The sequence below is a fragment of the Ovis aries genome, chromosome 20, assembly GCF_016772045.2.
Source record: "Ovis aries strain OAR_USU_Benz2616 breed Rambouillet chromosome 20, ARS-UI_Ramb_v3.0, whole genome shotgun sequence".
In the NCBI taxonomy this organism is placed as follows: domain Eukaryota; kingdom Metazoa; phylum Chordata; class Mammalia; order Artiodactyla; family Bovidae; genus Ovis; species Ovis aries.
In genome coordinates, this window is record NC_056073.1 from 29,045,687 (window position 1) to 29,064,546 (window position 18,860).

At 40.2% G+C, this 18,860-nt stretch overlaps 1 long non-coding RNA gene across 1 annotated transcript; it reads right to left on the reverse strand.

The window, feature by feature from the left end:
- Positions 1 to 662: 662 nt before the first annotated feature.
- Positions 663 to 9,812, reverse strand: LOC121817399 (uncharacterized). The gene is made up of 2 exons (XR_006057288.2): positions 9,639 to 9,812; positions 663 to 9,024 (listed from the first exon to the last, which is right to left on the reverse strand). It is a non-coding gene; the product is annotated as an uncharacterized LOC121817399 (long non-coding RNA).
- Between the last annotated feature and the right edge of the window lie 9,048 nt (positions 9,813 to 18,860).

Consider the following 18,860-nt stretch of genomic DNA (forward strand, 5'->3'; position numbering starts at 1 on the left):
CAGTCACTAAGTCGTGTCCGACTCTGTGACCCCATGGACTGTAGCCTACTGGGCTCCTCTGTCCATGGGATTTCCCAGGGATGAATACTGGAGGGGGTTGCCATTTCCACATAGTCTAAATTAGACTAAAGAAACACAACTACTGCAACGTGTGTACCTTAGTTGAATTCTGATCGATGGTGCCGGAAAAAACAGCTATAAGACGTTGGAGGATAATGGGGAAATTTGAATGTGGGCTGGATGTTAGATGTATTATTGAATCAGTAATTTTCTTGAGTATGATAATGGTATTGTGACTATGGGAAAGAATGCCACTATTGTCAGAAAAGCATTCTGGAGTATTTAGGGATAAGTATCATGATATCTTCAACACATTTCCAAATGGTTCAGAGAGAGGCAAAGTAAATATGACAAAAATGTTTTATAAAAGTGGGGAGTGCTGGGAAGCCACTGGAGAATTTTGACAGCACCTGACTTGCATGTTCAAATAATCTGATTGACTGCTCTGTAGTCTGTCTGCATCTATCCTGTAGGGAGACCAGTGTGACATGACCTAAATGGAGACAGTGAGAAATGTACTCTGGATATATTTAAAATATAGCATTAACATGATTTGCATGTCTTCTTGAGAAAAAAAAAAAGGAAGACGACTTTAAAGAGAGTGGTATAAACATAGGTATTTATTTTTTCCATTCCACCATCTGCCTTGAAATGACCCCATGAATACAGAAATACCATGTGTGTGGTTTATGTAAACATACTGCTGACATAGAGATGACAGCAGAGCATCATTTAGTTTAACAGGACTGGAGTGAGGGTCAGAAGATACAATTAAGACCGCTTGCCTAAAGAATAGAGCATGATACTCAGCCACAACTTAGAAGAGGGGAACCAAAAGGAGTCAGCAAAAGCAAGAGGAAAGGAAGAGTTATAAACATTGAAAGGCAACCCTGAAAAAGCACATGATGGAAACCAAGCATTCCAATCAAAAAACATCTCACCATGCCCACCCCCCCACACCGTATTTACCAGACAAGGTTCTAGTGACCTTGAATATATCAGTAAACAAGTGACTAAAGTTTTTTGTCCTCATGGAGTTTATATTCAAGGAAAGGGATAATATACATAATAAACATCATAAGTATGTATTAGAAGTTATTAAGAGGCATGGGGAAAAGTTGGGTAGGATAAAAGCAACTGAGAATACCAAGAGGCAGGATACAATATTAAATAAGGTTAAGTTCCCCAAAAAAATAAGGGTTCCTTGGTGTCAAATGTTACAGGGAGGTAAATATGGATATGGCTGAGAAAATAACACTGGACTTAATTTTTTACTTTCACACTCAGAAAGTTTCTCTTCAATATGCGTTCTTCTCTTATGTTCACTGGGATCTGTATTCACTCTAAAAGCTTTCTCATACTTTTCACATTTATATGGTTTCTTTCCTGTATGGACTCATAGATGTACGTTACGTTCTGAGCTCGGATGAAAGGTCTTCCTACATCCAAAGGGTTTCTCCTCAATATGTACTCTTCTGTGGTGCCTTAGGCCTAAGCTATAACTGAAGGCTTTTCCACACACTTGACACTCATAAGGCTTCTCCCCATTGTGGGTTCTTTTGTGTTCAGTAAGATGACTTCCCACCCAAAGCCTTCCCACATAGGTTACAACCATATGGCTTCTCCCCATAGTAAATTATATTTGATGTCAGATCTGCAACTGAAAGCCTTCCCACACTCAGCACACTGGTAGGGTTTTTCTCTTTCTCCAATGTGGATTCTTTTGCATTTGGCAAAGTCTGGACTCCTACTGAAGATCTTCCCACTTCTGCACATTCACAGAGCTTCTCTCCAGTGTGAATCCTCTGATGCACTGTAAGGTAGTGTCTAAACTGGGATTGCCAGTCAGAGCACTCATAAGTCTTCTCCCCACAGCGGAATTTCTGGTGCATGGTAAGGCAGCTCTTGGTTTTAAGGGCTTTCCTACAGTCACTGCACTCAGAGGATTTCCCTCCACTGTGTATCCTTTTCTGCTGAGAAAGGACTGACCTGCTACTGAAGGTCTTCCAACTTTCATTACATTCAAAGGGTTTCTCCCCATTATGGATTCAGTGGTGTTTAGATAGGGTTGAGCTTTTCTTAAAGGATTTCCCACAGTCCTCACATTCATAGGTCCCCCTCCAGTGTGAATTCTCTTGTGTTTATTAAATAGAGCTGAGCTTCCACCAAAGGCTTTGTAACACTAATCACACATACAGTTTCTCCCCACTGTAGATTCTTTATAGTGTTGGATTAGGGCAGAGTTTCAGCTGAAAGTGTTCCCCCACACTTTCATATTTGCAAGGTTTCTCCCCAGTGTGGATTCTTTTATGTAGTGTGAGGGTACCGGGAGCCAGCGTGAGGAACTCTGCCCATGGCAAAGGTCATGAGGAAGGAGGCTTGGCATACACAAAGGCATGATCAAGCCTCAGGAAACCCCCTGTTCCCGAGCATCTACCCCCAAAGCCAGAGTCTACCTAGAAATTACTAGTATAGTGGGTTGGTTAGGAATTATATTGGTGAAGGGTTTTTTCATTTGTTGTGCCAATAATTGCTGCTAATTCCCTGCCCTGGATGTGACAAGGGTGTCTCAGGTCAAACCTCTCTGCTGGCAAACGAGCTTGTGTGACAGGATTATCCATACTCCTGCCACTACACACATGATTGTTTACTACTTCTCAACCATAAACAGCACAGAGAGTTTTGGAGTATTTTGAGAGTCTTAATTAACATAGGGCTTTTCTCATTGTTGAGTCAATGATTGCTGCCAGGCCTCCATATCCTTAGGCACCTGGGAATATATTAATCAATGTATTTGGAATATAGAAAAGGAAATATAGTAGTTTTTGATGTTAGCAATACTAGACTTTTTGAGTTAATGAATTTTCTCTTTTGTTATAGATCATTGTACTTTGTTATAAATCACTGTGTCCTTGCTATGTAAAAATGTAACTTTATCACTATCTTAAGACTAAATAGATCTTAAAGGGAACATTAGTGAAAGGTTTTCATTTGTTGGGCTGATGTTTGCTGCTAAATCTCCATATTCCCTGCCTTTATAATAAATATAACTAGCATATAGGAGAAATAAGTATTAACCTTTAAGATTGATCATGTTAACCTTGGGTTAAATAAATTCCTTTCTTGATTGTAACTCACTACACCCTCACCCTATAGGAATGCAACTTTATTTGGAGGGTGGCGCCTGGTTTAAGAAAAAACACCCCTGGAAAAAATAAGTTTTTGGTTATCAGAAAGAAAGGATCATAAAATGTCAGCAGGCCTCATGGCCAAAAGATGATGTAAAACCCATAAGACTTTTGTATAATTTTATATGAAGCACCTGATTGTGGCAAGGGTCAGGTCTGCTGACCCCCACGTGACTCTGTATTCATCCCTATGTATAACAAAAGGTATATAAACAAACCTGAAAAATAAAGAAATGGGATCAGTTTCTGGAAAGACGGATTCCCCCGTGTTGTTTCTTTCTTGCTCCCAGTTTTCCTGTCTGAATTCCCATCTAAAATGTGGGTACTCACCAAGCCTGCTAATTCTGCCTGGGCTTCTGAGATCGGACCAGGCAGGCCTCAGTGCCTCCTCTCCTTTGGGAGAATGGAAAGACGCCTGGGGCCTATGTAGGTGGTGATTGGTATTCCACGTAAACCAAGTTATTCAGCCTCTTTTTCTCCACTAATTTTACTACTACACTATCTGTTTCTAATCTCTCTATATATCTGTAATTAAATAAGTTTTTTCTAGGATGCCTACTCCATCTCCCCTTCAAATTACCCCAGATCCACCAGGGCTGGACCCCGGCAGGGGTGAATCACCCTGAAAGTTTTTCCATATTCAACACATTCAGTTTCTCTTTGGCATGCATTTTCTCATGGAGAATAAGATCTGACTATGGACAAATGTTTTTACAACCTGTAAAGTGAACTGAAATCGCTCGGTCGTGTCTGACTCTTTGTGACCCCATGGACTGTATGTAGCCTACCAGGCTTCTCCATCCATGGGATTTTCCAGGCAAGGGTACTGGAGTGGTTTACCATTTCCTTCTCCAGGGGATCTTCCCAACTCAGGAATCAAACCGGAGTCTCCTGCATTGCAGACAGACGCTTTACCCTCTGAGCCACCAGGGAAGCCCTTTACAACCTGTACTACACTCAAAGAAACTGTTCCCATTTGAAATTTTTTCATACCTGGCATATTCTGAGCTTATATGCAAGCCTTCCTCTAAATCCTTATCTTTCTGTTCTGAAATGAGGATTTTCTTACCTTTGTCTTTCAGCTTCCTAGAATTTCTATTCTTATCCTTCAGTGTTCCTGTAGATTTTCCACTTTGATTTTTGTGAGTATTTGTCGAGATGACCCTTTGTCACTTCTCATTTCAAAAGATAGTTTTTCAGTTGATTCCCTACCTCCAATCCTGGTCTTATCACTGGACACTAAAATAGAGAGAGAGAGAGAGAAGAAGAAGAAGAAGAAGAAGAAGAAGAAGAAAAAGGAGAAAAGAGGAAAAGAAGAAAGGAGGGAGGAAAAAAAGAAAATGCCACTTGTTTATTGCACTCATGTGGGGGGGGAAATGGATGGTGATTATATGGAAGAAGAAAAATGAGCTACGGTGAGGCATTTTCTAAGCCTAAACATTGTTTAAATATTAGGGGCATGACAACAGACAAAATTAAGAAACACCAGGAGAGAGCTATCCAAGAAAGATAAAGGAAAACGAAAACGAGTTGAAGAAGAAAACAAAAGGAAATAAAATACATGGTAAAATAAAATGGAAAATCTTAGGCACATAAAGAGGGATTTTTTCATAACCTCAAAATACCCTCCAAACTAAACAAAATGAGACTAAAAGACAGGTTACATTTGCAGTGGTCCCACCAACGAGGCTCAAGAACAAGAGCAACTCAAGGAATCTGTTTAGCCCAGCCTATTTAACTTACATGCAGAGTACATCATGAGAAACGCTGGACTGGAAGAAACACAAGCTGCAATCAAGATTGCCAGGAGAAATATCAATAACCTCAGATATGCAGATGACACCACCCTTATGGCAGAAAGTGAAGAGGAACTAAAAGCCTCTTGATGAAAGTGAAAGAGGAGAGTGAAAAAGTTGGCTTAAAGCTCAACATTCAGAAAACGAAGATCAAGGCATCTGGTCCCATCACTTCATGGGAAATAGATGAGGAAACAGAAACAGTGTCAAACTTTATTTTGGGGGACTCCAAAATCACTGCAGATGGTGACTGCAGCCATGAAATTAAAAGACGCTTACCCCTTGGAAGAAAAGTTATGACCAACCTAGATAGCATATTCAAAAGCACGGACATTACTTTGCTGACTAAGGTCCATCTAGTCAAGGCTATGGTTTTTCCAGTGGTCATGTATGGATGTGAGAGTTGGACTGTGAAGAAAGCTGAGTGCCAAAGAATTGATGCTTTTGAACTGTGGTGTTGCAGAAGATTCTCAAGAGTCCCTTGGACTGCAAGGAGATCCAACCAGTCCATTCTGAAGGAGATCAGCCCTGGGATTTATTTGAAAGGAATGATGCTGAAGCTGAAACTTCAGTACTTTGGCCACCTCATGGGAAGAGTTGACTCATTGGAAAAGACTCTGATGCTGGGAGGGATTGGGGGCAGGAGGAGAAGGGGACAACCGAGGATGAGATGGCTGGATAGTTGGTGATAGACAGGGAGGCCTGGCGTGCTGCGATTCATGGGGTCGCAAAGAATTGGACATGACTGAGCGACTGAACTGAACTGAACTGAATGTCACACATCTCACTCTGAATACATTCTCTTTTGAATGCTAGGTTATTTTCAGTATTTTCTTTCAAACTATATCTCTGAACTCCTCTTCTCTATATGTCACTAAACAGCCCTCCTATAGGAAACCTCCCAATTAACTCAATCCAACCTTTGTCATACAAGGACTGAGTTTGTCTCTGAGTTCTCTTAAAAATTACTGTTCATTGTGTACTAGTATGTGAGTTGCTGTATACACTATTTTGTTAAATCTTAGCTAATTAGGTCATATATTTGTTTTGTCTCCCAAACAAGAATGTAAAGAATACGCAACTCTCTGGCATAGATTCTACCTATTCTAGGAATAATTTCTTCATCAAAATTCAAAATAAAGTTACAGGAAGTCCCCTACAAACAAACCTTCAAGTTGTGAATCTTCAAAGATGTAAATGTGCCCAGAGAAAGGACAAAGACAAGAGGAAGAAATAACTCAAAAACTGAAGACATTCAAGACAGGAAATGGCAAGGGGATTCTAAGGAGGCATTGTTAGTTTTTGAGGCATAGGACTCAAATGTAGAATGGTTTACAAATGTTGCAGCAGTCATTCAGAATGTAATCCAGTGCCACTATGTCATCTATGACAAGAAAAAAAGCTATGACGTAGACATCATGGTATCATTTTTCAAGAAAGTAGACAGAATTGAATAAAGCAATGAAATAGAACCAGAACCAGAACCTGTGCCATCAATGTCAGGTGTGAGTGAAACTGCAGCCTGCTCTATCTCCTATTGCTGACAATCCTTCAGCTCTACCATTTTCCATATCCTCTCCCATCTCCAGTCAGTAGTTCTTGCTAAAAGGCCTGGCAAAAGAATTAAACAATCTTGCTGAGAGGACATGACTCAGTATGTGACTCCTGAAGGAATCCAAGAAGGAACAAAAAACATCTTGCAAGCAGGAGTACGCCTGGGGATGGAAAGCCATCAACAGATTGTTCCTAACTTTGACAGCTGGGAGGCACATAAAGATTAACTGGGTCTTTGTCCTTGAGGCAGAAAAACAGGGATACAAAAACGTTAAATGTTAACTGCATAGTATTATCACTGAAGGCCACGTGGCCTGCTATGCTCATATAAACACGTATAAGCAAGTCTCAAAAAGTATAGTAAAGCAGACTTGAGATCAGTTTGGGCACCTTCACCTCAGGGTGGTATTGGTCCCCTGATTCCCGCTGTAACTTTCTTGAGTGTTTCTCATTCTTTCGTTGTGCGGCACTTTCAGGAACCTGTGCTGTCAAGCTGTACTCGACAGATGCCAGCCCCTGTAAGCCAGCTATTGTAATTTACTACTGTACTTTCCAAGGTACTGTACTATAAGATTTAAAATGTTTTATTTTTTGTTTGTTATATATTATTTGTGTGAAAAGTATTATAAACCTATTATTGTACAGTACTAAACAGCTGATTGAGTATATAGTTAGTTGGGTACCCAGGCTAACTTTGTTGGACTTATGAACAACTGGACTTACAAACACACTCTCAGAACAGAACTTGTTCATGGAACTTGTTCATTTGTAGGGGACTTACCATATCCTCAGTATAAGCACATGCGTACTAAGGCACTTCACTTGTTTCCAACTCTTTGCAACCCACAGACCATAGCCTTCCAGGCTCCTCTGTCCATGGGATTCTCCAGGCAAGAATACTGGAGTGGGCTGCCATGCCCTCCTCCAGGGGATCTTTCCAACCCAGGGATGGACTCATACAACAAATACTTACTAAATACAAATCATATCTCATGATATTCTAGGGATAACTCCAGTCTCTTGCCTCAAAAATCTCAGTCTAGCACAATGCTTCTCAAATCCTTTTCTCTGATATACCCTATACATATACTCAAACATAAAGCCAAAAATTTTTAAGCCACATATTTTATTCCCATTTTACCTCTGATCCTACTCCCACAACACCCTGTACCTGCTTCTATCACAGTGTTTATCACACTGGATTGTTATCACAGATTTTCTAGTCTGTTTCACCAACCAGACTGAAGTACCTTGAGGTATCATACTTGGTACCAGAATCATCACCTGGCACTTCAAATTAAATGAATAAACAAATGAATTGTTTAGCATCTGCTCCAGGTGTACAAGGTGCTGACAGGGAAAGCTGGTGTTATTAAACTGAAGGTTGGCCTCTCCTCCCATAGATATATCAGGTATAGTACAGCCCAGTGTTCACTTGGGTCTTTTTTTTTTTTTTTTTTTTTGGTAATAGTCATATGTGTAACAACTAAAAATCAGCTCTTGGTACCATCATTTTTAAGGTATGCTCCTTTTCCACCAAAATTCACCTCATAAGCAGAAAGATGACTGCTAGCTCCCCACCTCTGTTTTGCAGGATTCAAGAAAAAGGAATGATATTTTCAGGCTGGATGACTATGGGCCAGTGTTGAGCAAACAGTGAATCAAAAGCCAGGGTCCAGTGGCTAAGACACTGTGTCCCTAATGCAGGGGTCCAGGTTCAATCCCTGGTCAAGGAACAAGATTCCACATGCCACAGCTAAAAGTTCCCATGCTGCAGCAAAGATCCTACATGCCACAACTAAGAATTGGTGTAGCCAAATAAATAAATTTTTTAAAGGATTATTTACATGTTAAAATTACAACCCCAGTAAAGATATAAAAGAGCAATCTCTCTGGATTACAGTGAAAAGGAAAATCCAAGTTTCATTCCATTTTAGGAAAAGACAAACAATACACACAGTCTTTCCTACAAAAGCATGCAACTTTAAAGACTATCAATACAGTCAATTACAAAGCAGTTAAGGGAGAATCTCAAATGAAGCATTTTGTCAGTATTTTCTTTAACCATTAAGAAAATCACATCATTCATTGTTTCTCTCCCCTGGCCTCCCCTTACCCATTCTTCTCCATCCAGATCTGGCTCTCCATCTCCCATCACTCCTGTGACCATCTCTCTACTAAGTGAATCATGTAACCATATCCAGTACCATCTCTCTCCAGGTAGGACATCCAAGGCGTGCTGCTCAGGATAGGCCTCCTCAAGGGAGCAAAATCCCTGTGAACCCCATCAAAATAACTGCCTTCTCCCAGTAACTGATATTTTGAGCCAAGGGACAGGAGCCTCTCTGCGTTTTTTGTTCACTGGCAGTATGGCTTTAGAGACCAGTGAAGTTTAGAAGCTCCACTCTGCATTTTAGGTTACTGGCCTGAAAGAAAAGGGCAGGGAAAAAAAGAGAGAGGGAACGTCATGAATAGGAGCAATACCACATCAACAAAACTCACAAAAGAACCGAGCAGCCTGACAGGAAAGAAAGTGACAAAGAGGAAGTTAAAGCTCTAATCAGAGATTCAGAATTTGTGAGGAAACTAGTGTTGAGGTTAATAGCACCATATCGTTTAGGTTTTTTTTTTTTCCTCACCTTAGCAGCTATGTGACTGTAGGTAAGTTTTTAGTATACCTAGGCTTCAAGTTGCTTATCTAAAAACTGGGGGAGTGATAATACTTACCTCATTGGATTGTTTGAGAATTAAAGGAGTTAATGCATATACTGCACTTAGAACCAAGGCCTGACTCAAAATAAATACTGTATTAACCGGTTTGCCAAATAAAAAATTTTTAATTGTAATATTAAAGAAAGCCTAAAGAAGGGCGAGCAAGGGGGGTGGGGGTGAGGGGTGGAAACATGACTAGAAGAGGTAAAGATAAACTAGGCTTCAGCAGGCAGGACCTCCTACATCCCATCCCACCTCAGATCGCAAACCCAGCCACAGGAGGCCAGAAAGAGGCTCCCGCCAGAATCCCGGAAAGGGCCTAACAGACCTGCCCCGCGAGCTCCGCATCTTCCTGGGTCTTGTCGGTCCTGTCTTCGCCGCGGTGGGGCTGAAGAAGCCGAAGGACCTCCTCAGAAGAGGCTAGAAAAACCCCATCCTTACCTCAGAGTCTAGGGCTGAGCTCGGAAGTGCAGATAGCGCATTTCCAGTCCGCGGTCTCTATGGTAATGCGCGGCTCGCCCTGCTAGGACCTCCGGAGGATTCTTCTCTTTGGTCCAAGGCTGCAAACCCTAAGAAGCTGGACGGTCCCAGTCCCTGCTTACTAGATTGGAACTGATGCCACGTGGAGAACAGATGAGCTTCAATATGAAACTGATTTTCTTCAGCGTGTGAAGAGGGAAAACAACGAAAGAAAATGGAGCACAGAGTTAATCAGAATTACATGAATGTAAGCTCCAAAAGTACTGAACCTAAATCAAATCAAGCCTTTCAAACTTAAATATGTACAGAGTGAAACTATATGTATAAAGTTAACAAAACAGATAAATTATACTATAAAATGTTTATGGCTACCCACATATGTACTAACAATATTTAAACATGCTTTGAAATAGCAACATCAATATCAAGGTAGTAGCTAACCTGAAGAGAAGAGGAATTGGAGAAGAGTAGACAAGGGGATATAATTATATCTGTAATATTTAGGTCTTAAGATAGATGTTAAGTGTTTCTTATATCATTGTTTTGTAAGACTGAAATATTTGCTGACTTTTTTAAAAAGACCCTGGAAATAAATTTAGTAATTTCAACAGACAGAAGAGGGGCTATAGAATTACTTAACACCAATCAGGCTTCTGTTTCTCCATCAAGGATAGTGATCTTCAAATTGGGAATAGTAGAACAAACATTAATATCAGGAAAGTAAATTTTGGGACATACAAGGAGATAATGAAAGAATAACTACTTGCCTTAAATGAGTGCAAGTCTTCATACCCAAATAAAATGGCTACAAGGATTCAAAATACCAATTGCAGGTAGATTGACCACAGGGCCCCTGAAGGCCATTTTTAAGAAGTGTGACTCTTGGCTGAGATTGGCAAATATCCAAATTTTCAACAACTAAAAAAAAGAGAAAGAGAGATGAACTGTGGAATTAGGCTGAAAAGCTTGACATGGCAAAATTTCAGCATTAATTATTTTAGGAGACTTTATGAGATTAGCATTTACCAAGAATAATGTAAATGAATTATATCTCAATTGGGCTACATTATTTAAGTGGTAGTCTGAGGATCTGCTATGTAAGGAAGGTATCTTCATGTCCGCAAAGGTTATAGCAAAGTCTTTCATAAATGTACCCTGTGATATGTATACTGGATGTTAATACTGTTAAGAAGATTGATATCAGGAAGAAAGACTGTATCAACTCAGCCTGGAAAGTGAGTCGTCACGGTCTTTATAGACCAGCACTTGGGGACTGGAGTCTACAAAAAGAAGGACACAGGGGACCCAAGTCTCAAAAGAAACAAGGATACTTTATTTGTAGCAGCATGTGCTTTATATATCTCCATACAAGAAAGCTTTAGCAGCAAAAATAAAGTTGAGCAAAAACAAAACTAGGCTGTCAGGAAACATTCAGCTTTAAGGGATCCAATATGTTATTCTTTTCTTTTGTGTGCCATCTCTCAAGGATTCTCTATTCCTTATCAGTTCCTGGAAAACGGGAATGAGCAGAGCTGCATGCAGTTCTTAGGACTGAGATCATGAGAAAGGGCACCCGCTTGGATTCCTTTCAGTGACTCCCTTCAGTGACCTTGAAAGTGAAAGAGAAATGGCTCAGTCGTGTCCAACTCTTTGTGACCCATGGACCATAACCTACCAGGATTCTCCATCCATGGGATTTTCCAGGCAAGAGTACTGGAGTGGGTTGCCATTTCCTTCTCCACGGTATCTTCCCCACCCAGGGATCAAACTTGTGTCTCCCGTATCATAGGCAGACACTTTACCGTCTGAGCCACCAAGGAAGTCTACTCAGTTATGCCCCTCTTACGCAGGATAGGGAATGCTTTCTGGCCCTTTGAAGGTTGTTATTTGCTTGGCTATGTTTTTGCTCAATTTTTTTACTGCCTAAAGCTGCCTTGTATGAAGATATATAAGCATGCTTTTCTGCAAATAAAATTCTTGTTTCACTCAAGACTTGGTTCCCCTACATCCTTCTTCTCATCAGCTCCAGTCCCCAGGTCCCAGCCTACAAAGACCGTGACACTAGGTGAATAACAATTGTCACAGGGGCCAGAAGACAATCCATATCCTGAGTAATAGGGACGTGACTGATACATTAAAGTAAAAGGTCATTGAAGGGAATCCATGCATGCACTGTCTCATGACCTCAGTCCTGAGAACTGCATGCAGCTCTGCTCATTCCTGTTTTCCAGAAACTGATAAGAAACAGAGGGCCCTTGAGAAACAGCACGCAAAAGAAGAAAACAACACGTGTGTCAGGAGCCACGTTAGGCATTACTGACAAAACGGAGGCACGGCCCCAGCCCCCTCTCTTCATTCTGCAGGCACAGACCCAGGATGAAGGAGTTAGCTCTTGAGATTCTGACTTGTTTCTTCCGTTCTTTGGTTGAGTTGCCTGGAAAGAATATTAGGGTGCTTATTGTTCTTGAGAGAAGCGTGAGAAAGCACAAAGCCTTCTGCAGTTGTGGGCCCAGAAAATAATCTATAAGGTAACCATTGACATTTGTTTAAGGATTTTACAAATAATGTCCCAGGATGAGCACATAGGCCACAGCTTGTGGCCACGGGAAGGATTGTTATCTGAGACTTGTTTGTGAGGGAAATGTTTATGGCAAAGGAAGTTTGCTGAGTTTAGGGTTTAGGAATAATTAAGAATATTTAGAAGACTTTTTAGGAGATAGTGAGCTTAGGATACTAGGGGCAAGCAGGATTTAGAAAGATAAGAGATAAACTGAGGAATATGGTATGCAGCCCAGACATCAGCATGAGTTACAATGTAATCACAAGTAAACACGATTCTGAGAGAATCGCTGAAGCAGGAACTCTGTTTAAAGGGCAACAATGAGACAATAATCTGGGCGAGGGGGAACTGAAAATGTCAAACCTCTAACCTAATGCTTTTGAAAAAGTATAAAAGAGAACCTGATGCTTGAAATAAACATGTAGTCCCATAACTCGAGTCAGAGGCTACATCATTTCCCAGCGACACCTCTCATCCCTTCAGGCTGATCCCCTGTCTGCTGGAGCTGGACTCTGGCACATGTGGATTCCTTAACGTTGAATGTCCCCTGACAATTCCCCCTTTTTTATTATTTTTGTGAAAAAGGCCTTCACCAACTGAGTTTATATAGTTTGAACAATTTTAGTTAAAAGGCATTGGTATATTACAAATATAATTACCAGGACAATTATCAATGTTACAGTTCCAGACCCAATACTATGAGTAATGCTTTGGAACCATCCTCGAGGGTCTAGCCCAGATAATTGATCAGCTAGTTGTTCAGCTAAAGTTTCCAAATTGTTGGAAGAGGGCAGACTCTTAGAGAAGGCTCTAAAGATTTTTTTTGTAATAATTGTACATTTAAGGAAGCATTATCATGCTTGTCTTGCAAGTGAAATTTGATTTGTTCCCAACTGTAAGCACTATAGTTGAACCGAAAAGGAGTGATACAAAATTAAGTAGAATTCCAATCACAGTTTAGTAATACTTGTTTTTGTAAATCTACTAATTGATCTCTGACCCATTGGATGGCTGTTCTCAGTTCCTGTATTTTATCTTGAGCTTTTTCACCTATCTGAGCCTGAGTGGCCGAGATAGTATGAGCATCTTTGGTCCAATTTTGAATAAAGTTTTGTGCTTGAATTGAGGTTCATAAAGTGATGCCTGCTACAGTGGCAGTAGTGCCAATGGCTATTAATCCCAAAATGCCAAGAATTAGCCATCCAATGAATCGTTTAGATCACTGGAGTAATTTAGTGAGTAACCAGGAGGCAAGTCCTGCCATGGGACCCTCCTCCCAGGGTCGTTGGAGATCTACTGGCAACCACAGATTACGTCGAGATCAAAGAATCAAAAGGGATTCATTTTTATAGAAATAGAGAAGTTAAGACAAGTATATAGTTTTCAATCTATAGAAGTTACAGAACTTATTGAACTTTAAGTTCCATATGGCTACAACAAAAGGAAGGGGAACATAAGCCTGTGTGAAATATGAATGATTATAATGAAAGGAATAGTCACTATGACTACGACTGGTCCCTGTGAAGTATCCAGTCCAAGTTCCAAGTTCTTTGGTGCCCTCAGCAAGTTTCTAGATGTCCCATTGTTCAGGCCCTCCATTTATTGAGGATGATTTGAGGGTGAGGAGGTGCCATTCCACCATCAAGCCAGCCAAGAAGTCCTTTGTCATGGAAATGTTCCATCATAGTTTTGGTAACCTTCCATGCTGCTTGAGTAGCATAATCACATATAGTGCTGTTAATACCATCTGAGCAGTTAGATAACCACATATCATGGGGTCCCCAATGGACAATGGTGTAATCGGCCACAAACATTAATTTCCCTGATTTAGCTTGACGTCTATCCTAGTAAATAGGAGTATATTTAAAGTTCTTATAAGTAAACCCCTTGCATAATGACTTTTGTCTTTTCCTAGAGTTTTAGTAGTGTTGACACGGTTCTCATAGAGAGATAGGGCAGTAAACAGTCCAAGCAATGTACGAAAGTTCTTTTTGGAGGCAGGACGAAAGCCCACATTTGTCAACTAACATTAATACATAATTCTGTTGGATCCATGCATAAAGGAAGGATTTCATAACCTAGAGAAATATTAATTAGTCTTCCTTCTTCCTCAGGATGAGAGGGCCCTCCAAGCTCCAAGGAGGAGGCATATGTTCTGAGTCAGTGGTGGATATGACCGGTCCTTTATCTGTCCATTCTACAACCTGCAATAAAGGGGGGTTAGGTATATAGGCCCAATATGTATGATTAATCAAATCAGCTTGAGCAGAGGAAGCAAAAGCAAGCATAGCAACAAAAATATTTTCTGGATTCTGAGGCATTCCCTGTTGAGAAACCAGATTTTCAGCTTGATTTCCTGCTGCTACTGCTGCTAAGTTGCTTCAGTCATGTCCGACTCTGCACGACCCCATAGACAGCAGCCCACCAGGCTCCCCCATCCCTGGGATTCTCCAGACAAGAACACTGGAGTGAGTTGCCATTTCCTTCTCCAGTACATGAAAGTGAAAAGTGAAGTCGCTCAGTCGTATCTGACTCTGTGCGACCCCATGGACTGTAACCCACCAGGCTCCTCCATCCATGGGATTTTCCAAGCAAGAGTACTGGAGTGGGGTGCCATGTAAGGGTTTTTATCTGTCCCCAAGTAGGGAGATCATGAGGTTGATGACATCGAGGGCAGTGCTTCCTGGAGATTTTTAGAGCCTCCATTGCCTGTATTGAAATTTCTTCTTCCTGGGGATTTTGTCGGTTTGTTGTTTTTTGTTTTTGTTTTTGTTTTCTATTTTGCATGCTGGAGGCTCCCCTGGGAGGATCTTCCGAAGAGGGAGCCAATTGATTTTGTTGGATCCATCTACAGAAATGCAAGCATACCCCTTTCCCTGTAAGATTAATTTTCCAGATTTCCATTGTTTAGTTAGCCCATCTTGATACCAAATGGGCAGAGGAAGAGAGGTGTCCTTAAATTCCTCGAAATGTTTTTCTGCTCTTCTCAAGATATCTCCCTGCAATAAGTTTAAAAAATTTAAAACAAATAAAGCTGTGTTAACAGTAGTTATAGGATTAAAGAATATATTGCATTGAAATCTAGTAAAATCTGCTCTGGATAAGAAAGATAGAAGTGTTCTTGTGTATTCCCCCTCTTTAAATTTTTTTATTTGTAGTTTCAGTGTGTGATGTGCTCGTTCAACTATGTCTTGTATTTGTGAATTATAAGGAATACCTGTAATATGTTTAATAGAAAATGATTGTAAAAAATGTTTGAACTGCCTAGAAACATAGGCAGGGCCATTGTCTGTTTTTATAGAACTAGGAGTTCCCTTTACTTCAAAACAAGCTAATAGGTGAGATAACGTGCTGTGTAGCCTCACCTCGAAGAGGTGTGGCCCAGATAAAAGAAGAATTTGTGTCAATACAGACATGTAAGAAATAAAATGGAGAAAGTTCAGGGCAATGAGTTACATCCATTTGTCATAGTTCATTGGGTTGTAATCCTCAAGGATTGATACCTTGTGCAATGGGTCGAAGATGTAGGAGTCTACAGGTAAAGCAATTATTGATTTTCTTGGCATGGCGGTATGGAATTTTTCAAATTTGGTGTAAGGAGCCAGCATTATTATGCAATAGAGCATGTCAGGAGTAGCAAAAGAGACGAGTTTATCAGCTTGTTCATTACCATGAGTCAGGGGCCAGGAAGGCAGAAATGTGTTCCAATCTGGGTATTTTATATTTCTTAATATAAAAACTGAATATAAGGAGTCAGAAACTATATTAATAGGGTAAGGATATAGGTGAATAACCTGAATAAGAGCATATAATTCATTTTGTTGAGCAGAATGAAATTTAGTATAAAAGACTTTATAGTCTTTGAGAGACCAGAATGAGGCTTTGGCATTTTTAGTCCCATCTATATAGAAAACATCAGCTTGAGGTATAGGTTGTGATATAACAATGTGAGAGATAATAAATTCGGTATTTTTGAAGAAATTCCAGAGTTTGTTAGAGGGATAATGAAATGAAATTTCTCCAGAATATTCCTAGAAGGCTATTTGGAAATTGGTAGAAGTTTTTAATACGCTCTCAACTTGAGATTTATTAATAGGTATTACAATTTTATGAGGATCGGAGCCAAATAGAGTCTTAGCTCTATTTCTTCCATTGATAATGATTAGAGCGATCAAATCAAGATAGGGTCTAAGTGACCTTGTCCCTCTAAAGTGAGTATATATCCATTCTATTGGATATTCTTCTTGGGCAAGAAGTCCTGTGGGAGAATGGAGAAAGGGGAGTATAAACAACTCTAGAGGTAATTGAAGTCTAATATGAGTAAGAAACTGCTATTGCAATTTATTTTATACTAAACAGAGTTTCTTTCATGCCTCTTGTGAAAGTGAACAAGGGCTATTTAAATTGGGATCTCCTTTCAAAGTATTAAATAGATTAGTCAGTTGATAACTTGCAAGGTTTAAAGAGGGTCTAATCCAGTTTATATCGCCTAAAGGTTTTTGAAAATCATTCAAGGTTGATAATTTATCAACATGAATCTATGTTAGTTGGGGAGTAATATGTTGTCTATTAACAATAGATCCTAGGTAATGGTAAGGTGTAGAGGTTTGAATCTTTTCAGGGGCAATGATTAATCCAGAGTCTTTTAAGCATCATTGAGCTATGTCAAACATCTGTTGAGTTTCTAAAACAGATGGAGCTGAAAACAATATATCATCCATATAATGAATAACAAGAAAGTTAGGAAATTGTCTTCTCACAGGTTCAAGGGCTTTGGCTACATAATATTGACACATGGTGGGAGAATTCATCATTCCTTGAAGCAACACGGTCCATTGATACCATTTATGAGGCCCGATATGATTAGGATAAGGTAGAGAGAAAGCAAATCTCTCTCAGTCTAGAGGGTGTAAGGGTATAGTAAAAAAGCAATCTTGTAAATCTATAATAATAATATGCCAGTTTTGAGGAATAGTGGTAGGTGATGGAATTCCTGGTTGCAATGCACCCATAGGTTTCATAGAAGCATTAACTTTTCTAAGGTCTGTTAAGAGACACCATTTGCCAGATTTCTTTTTCATTCCAAAAATGGGAGAATTGAAGGGGAATAAGATTCCTCAATATATTTTAATTTCAATTACGTATCTATAAGTTCCTTAGTAGCCCCTAAGGGGCTTTTGTATGGGGCCATTGCTCTGTCCAAATAGGCTCCTCATTTCTGTCTGATTACACTACGGGAAATAGCAACTTCCAGTCTAGCTAAAAAATCAGCATAGGCTTCATTAGGCCCTTGTAATATCTTAGTGTAGCTACCTTTAGGTTCCCCTTGAGGAGTAATTCGATCCCAAGCTTCAAGGGCAACTTTCAATTTCTCATGCAACAAAGGAGGGCATTGTATTTGAGCTTTCACCACATCAAATTGCCCTGTACCAGTTAACATTTCAAAAGTAATTTGGTTTTAGCGAGTGCCGGCTCGAGCACTAGAATTGGCACGATCTCGGGCCACATCATGAAACGACATTGTCCATTGAAATCGAAATTGCCTTCATCGGGGAACCAGGGAATACGTTCAACCACCGTTTGGAGACAAGCCTCTATTCGTTGACACGAACCTTAAATAAATGGTGAAGTCAAGTAGAAAAGTGGTGGGGCTTTCCAGCCGTTTGCCCCATAACCCTGCACTTATTGCCCTCTGTAGGTCCTAACGGTCACTCCGTCCACCTGCCAAGGGCGTTCACCAGGTCCCTGTTTGGGGGCCACTTGTCACGGTCTTCATAGACCAGGACCCGGGGACTGGAGTTGACAAAAAGGACGCAAGGGACCCGAGTCTCAAGTGAAACAAGGCTACTTTATTTGTAGCAGTGTGTGCTTTATATATATCCATACAAGGAAGCTTTAGGCAGCAAAAATAAAGTTGAGTAAAAACAAAACTAGGCGAAGAACAGTCATCACAGGGCCAGAAGACAATCCATATCCTGAGTAATAGGGAGGTGACTGAATAGATTTCATTAAAGTAAAAGGGCATTGAAGGGAATCCACGCATGTGATCTGTCTCGTGACCTCAGTCCTGAGAACTGCATGCAACTCTGCCTGTTCCTGTTTTCCAGGAACTGATAAGGAACAGAGGGCCCTTGAGAAACAGCACATGGAAGAAGAAAACAACGTGTGGATTCCTTAATGTTGAATGTCCCCTGACAGTGAGTGACTATGTATTGCATCTTTCCTGCAGACTTTTGCTCAATGCCTTTGTGCAGTATTCCCTGAACTCAATTTCAGAATTAGGTACTTAGGGATCAGTCTAATCAAAGCCAAATTTCCTTTAGAGGAGAAGGATACATTTGTATTAAATTGGAGAATTGAATAAAATTTTTAATATGATGATCATTATTTAGCAATTATGAGCTATGCACTTTCATATATAATATATTGTATTTTCATTCTCACAGTGTTGTTGTTGTTTAGTTATTCAACACCAGGCTCCTCTGTCCATGGGATTTTCCAGGCAAGAAT